At 36.2% G+C, this 9145-nt stretch overlaps 1 pseudogene; it reads left to right on the plus strand.

Moving 5' to 3' along the window:
* The first annotated feature begins 3707 nt into the window (after positions 1 to 3707).
* LOC117280384 (actin-101-like) lies at positions 3708 to 8243 on the plus strand (annotated as a pseudogene).
* Positions 8244 to 9145: the final 902 nt, after the last annotated feature.

The following is a 9145-nucleotide window of genomic DNA, read 5'->3' on the forward strand; positions in this document are numbered from 1 at the left end:
ATTTGAGATATCATTACATGTTTAATTGCTTAAATTTACATTTTTTCTGTGACTAGACTTGCGTAAATTATCGGACTTGTGATTTTAGATATTTGGCGAGCTACTAGGTTAGCAGTAGAGATTACACTTCCTTATACGAATTTTTTCCGTGTTGTACGAATTTTGTCCGAAAGTTTCTTGAATTTCATAACTCACACATATATTCGTGGGTGGGGCCAGTGACCCGTTAAGTCTTCATTATTCCTATGGAATCGGGCTGAACGCCTCAGCAGTATCAGTATGGGATCGGACCATTCACCTTGGCAGTAATATGAGATGCATCTATGGTTCGTGCCGATCGACCCTCAACAGTGTACACGATTATGGGATTGGGCTGAACACCTCAGCTGGGATCGGGCCGTACGCCACTGTAGGAAATCTTGTCTTTACTCTTGCAGAATTGGGTCGTTCGCCTCGGCAGAGTCGTGCGTAATAATTGATAAGAAGTCAGTGTACCCATGAGTTTGTCTGACTTGAGATGTGACCTTTTATCTGGTGTTGACCGTTATGTATTCCATTCGAGGTAGTATCTGGTTATTGAGGACCTCGTGTTTATTCTTCTGTCGAGGACCGTATTATGCACTTATATCTATTTCGTTGTTTTTACCTACTATGCCTCATATCTGTTTACTTTCATTATACATGATTTATTGGACCACTAGTAAGTGTCGATGTCGACTTGCCGTCACTACTCCTTCGGGGTTAGGCTAGCTAGATACTTACTCGGTACACGTTGATTTACGTACTCATGCTACACTTTTATACTAACTGTGCATGTATTGAGGCATGTTCATTTGGTGGTCATCTTGGCGCATAGGCGCAACCACTGAGGGGACTTTATGGTGAGCTGCATTCTATGTTACGATCCGTAGCACACGAAGTCGCTATCATATTCATTTGTCTATTTATATTCCAGACTGATGTTGTATTAGTACTCTACTCACTAGTAGATGCTCATACACTTGTGACACCGGATTTTGAGGGTTCCTAATAGATGCTCATAGTTGTACTTAATATTATTATTATCGTTTCGCTTTATGACTTGTTTCATACTCATTAATTTGGTAAAGAAGAGCATATGTTTCCACGAGTTCTAAATTTAATTATATTTATTTAATAAAATCACTATTTTTAAAAGTTAAAAGTAGTTAATTAAGGTGAGGTTCACGCGTAGGGTTACCTAGTAGTATCGTTGGGTGCTATCACGACCTATTAAGAATTTTGGATCGTGACACATATAAATCAAACTAAAATACAATAACTGAGTGAACAAGATACGAATTCTAAAGAGAAAGAGGAGAAAGAGATGAGAAATAGTTAATTAAAAAAAAGGAAAAGGCACAATAGAAATAAAATAAAAAGAGAAAAAAATATATTTAATTAAAAGATAAATGTATTAAATTAATGAGGAATAATTTGGTAAATTTAAATTTATGATAATGATTGTTTTGTCTTGAAAAAATTAATTTTTTTGCTTCAAATTCGGCTTCTTGGAAAAAGCAAAAAGTTATAGTTTCTTCCCAGTAGCAAAGAAAATACTTTTACTACAGCTCAAAGCAATTTTATCTGTTGGCCAAACGCCTCAATTTTCAAAGAAGTGCTTGTTGAGGAAAAAGTGTATTTTCTACCTCCAATAAGCTTGGCCAAATAGGCTATAACACTAGATTCTCCCCTGCTTATAGCTTGTTTGGCAAAGCTTATGTGAAGTTACAAGTATTTTTCACTTAAAAAATATTTATTTTATAAAGTTGACGTGTTTGGTCAAGTTTTTAAGGAAAAAAAGTACTAGCAAAAACTATTTTTTAGAAGCTGAAAAGGTAGCTTTTGGCCTTAAGTACTTCGAAACATTACTACTCTAATATAGCAAAATAATTTTTTAAATTAATTAGCCAAATAAAAATTAATATTCTACACACAGATTTTTCTAAAAATAATGTTAGAAGTTTGGCCCAACACAATATATAAATTCCTTCACTTTTGCTACCTTTACATTTGAAATAACTCTGTCAACAAAATTTACATTTGAAACGAATATAACTCCTCCATTTATGGGGAAATCATACCCGCTTTTAAACAAAGAATATCCCCTTCCCTCATGTTTCACGAGACACGTGAACTTCGTCATTAACTGGTATACAACATCATCACAATCATTTTAAAAATATTTATCTTTTTCAGTTTCATGGTATCTCTGCAATTGAACAAGTTCTTAATTACTGCTCATTCTTCCAGGTTTTCCAGTCATACTCGATTGTGCGTTTGATCATGTTTATGTTCTGTTTGTTTAAAATATGTAGAATAAACTAAGGGTTCAAGTCATCAACCTGCTTATTGCATGTGACGTTTTCAGGGGCTTTTGTTTATTTATGTTTGTTAGGATGCTTACAAGTCAAAATTTATGGAGATATTAATTAATTACTTAAGTAAGATCACCATCTGCAAGTTTGTTTTGGATAACAAGTGAACAAAGGGCACAGAAGTGGTTTTTAGGATTTTTAAAGACAACAAATGTGAAATACCACCCACTATCCATTTTTTACTGCAGGAATAAAATATATGTATTTTTGAGTTTTCATTATATATAGAGGGGCCGAGTAGAAGGCAGTGTATTAACCACTATATGGGTTTCTTGGATTCTGTTTGAATATGTATATGGTAAAAAATGAATTAGAAATTACAAGTTGGAACAGTTGTTATGAACTATCTTTACTTGATTTTCATGCTTGCGGAACAAAATAGTTGATCATGGTGATTCTTTTTTGAGAATGGTAACGGTAAAATAGTTGATTATGGTATTGATCTCTGTCAACTATACTTGGAATTAGGGGTACTAACAACAACAACAACAACCCACTATAATCCCACTAGTGGGGTCTGAGGATGGTAGTGTGTACGCATACCTTACCCCTACCCTAGGGTAGAGAGGCTGTTTCCAATAGACCCTCGGCTCCCTCCCTCCAAGAACTCCCCACCTTGCTCTTGGGGTGACTCGAACTCACAGCCTCTTGGTTGGAAGTGGAGGGTGCTCACCGCTAGAGCAACCCACTCATGTCGAATTAGGGGTACTAACTATTTTATTATATCAATTCGTAAAAAATGCTAGATGTTTTCTGGTTTGTCTAAGTCATGGTGAACAGAGTAATCCGGTACCTCTACTAGTGAGAGGTAATAGGTACCTGGTACTTTAGTCAAGATGCACCGAGCTGTCCCGGGTACAACCGTTGTTAAGAAAAAGAATTTTATTTTGCTAAGAGTAGTTTTTTTAGTAAATAAAAAAGATTCATTGATAAAGCATCAATGCGGTGTCAAAACCATGACTAGCTTATATCTATGTTGGGACTTTGAAAGTTTTACAATTATTCTCGTCTTACTGACTTTCTTTTGGTTGGATAAACCTAAATAACTACCTACTTAATAGTTTTATGCCTAAGATAAGGTTGTGTGCGTGGTGTTTCCAGTTTTAATTTGATAGTGATTAGTCACATATATATGAATGTGTTGTGACTTTCAAATGTCTACATTAAATGGAAGGTTTGAATCTGATGATAGCTCTCCATACACATGACTATGTGATTTACTTTAATATCTGAGAATTTTGCAAATAAGTGCATGATTGTTACTATGATAGTTTACAAATTTCCCAACCATTTTACTGTAGGTGACTTTTGGTTGGATAAACCTGAATAACAATATAATAGTTGATCTCATGTCATATTGGAAGGTTACATTCTCCCATAGAACCTTATCATTTGTAAGTACGTGACATTTCATAGAAGTATGCACACAACCCCTAGCAAAGACACAATTACATGAAAACATGTCTTTATTGGTCTATAACTAGTAGACCAAATGACCAATCATGTAAAGTCGCGATGCTTATCCTTCACAAGTACTACAACGAATTTCAAAATTTAGAATGAGAGAAGCACTAGAATTTCTTCAGTATTGATTAGTTGCAGAATTCATAAAGTTTCTTTTTATCGTGGAATCATATTGCCTAAAACCTAGCAAACTTTGTGTGGGATACGACAGAGGTTGCTCCACTGTTAAGAGCATCCATTTTCATCTCGAGAATTTGAGTTATCGAAGGGAAAGGCAAAAACCATTGATAGTCCTTACTGAAAAGGATGTAGGTTCCCAAGAAAAGAAGGATTTTTTGGGGGCAAATATATTTGCTGGTATCTTGAAATCTTAATTTTAAACTTTGTTGCTATTCATTTTCTCCATAATTTTTTCAACATTTTCTGTTTTACCTTCTGCTAGGTATTAAAAGATGGCCAACTTAGAACACCTTCAGCCCCTTGTATGTGAGAATGGGACTACAATGATTAAAGTTAGTGCATAAGCTAAAGCCCTTTTCCTTTTTGCTCTAATCTATCCAAAGAAATGTTTAATATCCCCTTTGTTTTTGAACTGTTAATAATGAAAGTGAATATAACTCTGATAATTTGATGTTTCTGATTCTAAATATGAACAGATTATTGAGGAACAACTTGATATTAATATATATATATATATGTTCATCTTGTTAAAGTCGTGGTCGTAGAAACTTAATTTCTAGTTTAAAGACAAATAAATAATAACTCCTTTCGTTTGTTCATCTGCAGGCTGGATTTGCTGGTGATGATGCTCCAAGGGCTGTATTTCCTAGTATTGCTGGTCGACCACGGCACACTTGCGTTATGTTTGGGATGGATCATTTGGAATTTTATGTTGGTGATGCAGCCAACTCAAGGAGGGGTATCCTCACCTTGAAATACCCAACTTAGGATGGAATAGTAAGCAACTGGGATGATACGGAGAAGATCTGGTATCACATCTTTTAAAATGAGCTAGGTGTCAATCAACAGCACCCTGTGCTGCTCTCTGAAGCACCTTTGAATCCTAAGGCTAATAGAAAGAAAATGATCCAAATCATGTTTGAAACTTTCAACGTGCCTTCCATGTACGTTGCTATTCAGGCTGTCTTGTCTATTTATCCCAGTGGCCGAATGACAGGTGAGAAACAAGTCCTACCCTTACTATAAAATCAGATTTTGATGGGTTAAATAAGGTGATTATTGGAAGTTATTTTATATTAAATTCATATAACTCTGAGATGAAGAAGCTAGTGGTCTTGGCTCATTTTAAGTTTTGTCTTTTGTTGCTAACTTGGTTTTTATTATCTTGTCTAATGGATGTAAAGCTTGTTCTTTTATGCTTTAGGGAATGATTGACAAGAATGTATTATAACTTCCAAATATCAACTTTTAACTCTTGTATCTTTGTACTTCTTGTAGAATTTTCTATTCATCTTACACTATATTTGTTCTCTCAATAGGTATTGTAATGGATTCTTGTGATCTTTCTCACACATGCAATTCCAATCTATGAAGGGTTTTCCCTTCCACGTGCAATCCTTCGATTCAACTTTTGTCATCATAAGGTAAAAGATAAACTATATTGTCGTGCTCTTCTCTATAAGCAAGAGTTGGAGTGAAGAGAGTATCTCGGCTGGTGAGAGAAGATATCCATATCAGTTGCCAGATGGCCTGGTGTATACTGTTGGAGCAGAGAGGATTAGATGCTCAGATGTCTTATTCCAGCCATCACTGGTTGGAATTGAAGCCGCTGGCATCAGATGTCTTACGATTCCATCATGAAGTGTGATGCAGATCTTAGGAAGGATTTTTATGATAACATTGTCCTCAGTGGTGAAGGAACTACATTTCTGGATATCACTGATCGTTGAGCAAGGAAATTACCACCTTGCAGCTCCCAGTAGCATGAAGATCAAGGTGGTGGCACCCCCTGAAAGGAAGAACAGAGTCTGGATTGGAGGATCAATTTTAGCTTCTCTCAACACCTTCCAACAGGTATGCATATTGTATATCACTTTGCGGTAGTAGACTAGCACACTAGCTTATTAGCTGTGAACGCATTGTATTTCTTGAAATTATGGGTTCAAATTTAATATTTATGAATTTTTATCAGGTTTTCACACATATATCTATATTTTGTGTTATCGAGTCAATTGAAGCCATTGAGCATATGATCAATTGCCTTTGCGCTAGGTTTGATTCTTGCAAACATTGAACATATGCTCCATTGGCGTTGTGCTCAGTCTGATTCAGCAGGTTTTCGGAGGGGCTTATTAAAATTGTATGTTTGAGTTCATAATGTGAATATTTAACATGATATTGAATAATTTATGATAGATAATAGGGTGAAGATTTAACATGGTGTTGGACAATTTATGTCACAACTCAATAGTTAAGTAAGACTACTATATTAGAGGTTGCAAGAGGTAATTATCCCCCGCGCGCGCTTTTTCTCTTGATTAGTACGACGATGTTGTTTCTTTTGTTAACTCTGTTCTCCAAACAAAGAAAATGTAGTTTCTTGTTAAATTTCTTCAATCAATTGTGGTTTTGCCTAACCTAATAGAGAAGGATAATTGATAGTGGGAATAATGCCATAATCAGTTTGGGTTTGTGTTTCTATAATTTGATCTTAGCAGTTTAGAGTCTAATTATTGCAAACATGTTAAATCCTCATTGTAGAGTCCACAAAGATGAAATAAACTTGAGGGTGTGGGAGGGAAGGAGGGTATAGAGACAGATGAAGCTAGTAATTTGAGATGCAACGAAGAGGAGAGGGCAGTTTTCATTGTAGCTGTTTTTATTATTGTCATCGATGTGTTGTTGTTGCATTTAAGTGAAAATTAAAAATAAAGAAGATTTGTATATGGGCATATGACATGATTTGAAGATGATCTAGGTTTGAAGACCATATCTTAACGTTAGAGATAGAAATCTTATCTTAATCTAAAAAAAGAAAAAGAAAAGTGGAGGGGCCTAAGTTTGAGTTTATACCCGCCTTAATTTGACCTATTGGTAAGCACCTCACATATACTTGTCAAACGAGACAGTTTGTGACGGCCTTGATAACCTGTCACTCTACCCTTTTTTACTACAGCGAGACTTACATGTTCCAATAAGTTTTCTGGATTCAAAAGATTCAGTTTTTGATTCAAAATCTTGATACTGAGTTGTGGAACTTTTCTATAGACAACAATGTTTGGTTATTCTGCTGCTAATTATCGCAATTATGGCATCATTTGCACTCTAAAAGCAGGGAAGGTTCAAACATATTTTCTTAATATTAATACTCACTTGAAGCCTGTAAAATCAGAAATTCGTGGACTTGTTGAGTGCTTGCTGCCTTAGTGTTGCTTCTTCTTTTTAAGGCATTCAATAGCTTTTTGACGAATGCATTGCGTTGAATTTTTTCTTTTGTTGTTTGGATGATCCACATAGGCGATACCAACTAGTTGGGATTAAAGTTTATCTTCTGTTGTTATACTTACCTTGCATCCTGTGTTTATCCAAGACCTTTTTTATCTTGGTTGAAGATTTGTATATGCATCCTGTGTTTGCCCAAGACCTTTTTTTATCTCGGTTGGAGACTTGTATATCCTTGTACGGAAGTGTGAGATATGGTACTAGTTTCAGAGAACCCTAAATTATCTTAAGACAAATTATTGAATATCGCACCGGATACATAGGATTTGTATAGCTGCCCCCAATTAATTTGGAATTGACGTGTAATTGATTGAAAGGTTTGGGGGCAGTATGCAGATATTCATTGGATTTTTGGTTTCAAGTTATTTCTGTGATTAATAGCTGCTGGAATATAATCAACCAGCTGTGACTATCTTGTGGTTTTGTAGGCATACAAGGATCATTGCAAGTCAGTCACCTGGAAAACAGACATTTTTACTCTTCAATGGTGCTTTACCCTTCGGAGGAAGTCCAAAATATTAGTCATTATAGGTGTAGCAGCAGGAAAGAAGCTAGATATTTGAGGTGGGAGACTCCAAGGCCATCATTGAATCCCTTCCATACCATACCTTGCAATTGGGTCAAACAGAATTGGACCTTCTGGATTCTGTTCTTGCTCGCAACAAAGGTGGAAACAGTTAAAGATTCTGCTGGTGATGATGAAAAACTAGCAGGTTAGGAAAAAGTGTCCATGGGCATATTGTAGGTGGGAGAGATTTAAAGGAGTCACCATGGCAGTGGGTAAGCTGGAAAGATAAGATGGTGAACTTTTATTTGCCGCTGTTTCATACATTGGAGAGGATGCTTCTTCCATCTTCAGCAGTATCGGAACAAAGCAGAAGAAGAAGTGGAAGGCTATCACATACTCCAATGCCTGAGAAAGATTGTAAAAGATGTAAGACTTGGTGATATACTGTGGCGAGGTACTTATTTTTAGGTTGTTGACCATCCACCTCTTGTAGATTTGGTGGATGTTTCTGATAATGCCGAGGACGATGTTAGGAAAACTTTTAGCGTGGAACATTTGTTTTACCATTTTAGATTTCTGAATCCCCAGACCCCATTTATGGGAATACACTGGGTTCGTTGTTGTTAGATTTCTGAATCGGATTTTACCTTCCTTTATTAATATCTTCAATGATCCTTGTGGTTGGTTTATAACACTGACAATGATTCTGATGCTCCGAGCTTCCTGTAGTCAGGTCTTCTAAGCCTCACAACTTCGAGAGATGCTGGCATGGAAGGTCAAAGCAATGACAGCAGAGATGATTATACACTTGATAAAGTCTTAATACGTCATGGGATCCTGACAGAGGAAGAATTACGAGGAAGAACTTGAATTCCTGGGTCCTCGTTCCTCGAAACTCCTGACTCGTAGTGGAGAGAAAATGCTCATTGCCTTCTAGATGTAAATCAAGTTCTTGCTGGCACTGGGGAGGGAGAGAAGGCTAGAGAATTGCTGGGTCATAGGTAGCTCAACTTGGCTGGAAGAAGCTCTATAACTTCAGAGTTTGATGTTAGAACTAGAAAGAAGCAACTTGAGTGGTAAAAAAGGTCAACCACATCAAGGACAAGGATCTGCAGAAGTTGAGAAAGGAAAAAGAGTGCATGATGCTTGAGAATTAATTGTCTGGAATTGGAGATAAAACAACAAGAAATGGATGCTCAATCCAAGTGTATATTAGCTGACATTTTGCTATTTTTGTTCCAGGTACATGTACCTACTTGATTTTCTCATCCCTTTATTTGTCTATTAATTGTTTATGGTGGCCTGATGAGTTTCA

The sequence above is a fragment of the Nicotiana tomentosiformis genome, chromosome 7, assembly GCF_000390325.3.
Source record: "Nicotiana tomentosiformis chromosome 7, ASM39032v3, whole genome shotgun sequence".
NCBI classification, from domain to species: Eukaryota; Viridiplantae; Streptophyta; class Magnoliopsida; order Solanales; family Solanaceae; genus Nicotiana; species Nicotiana tomentosiformis.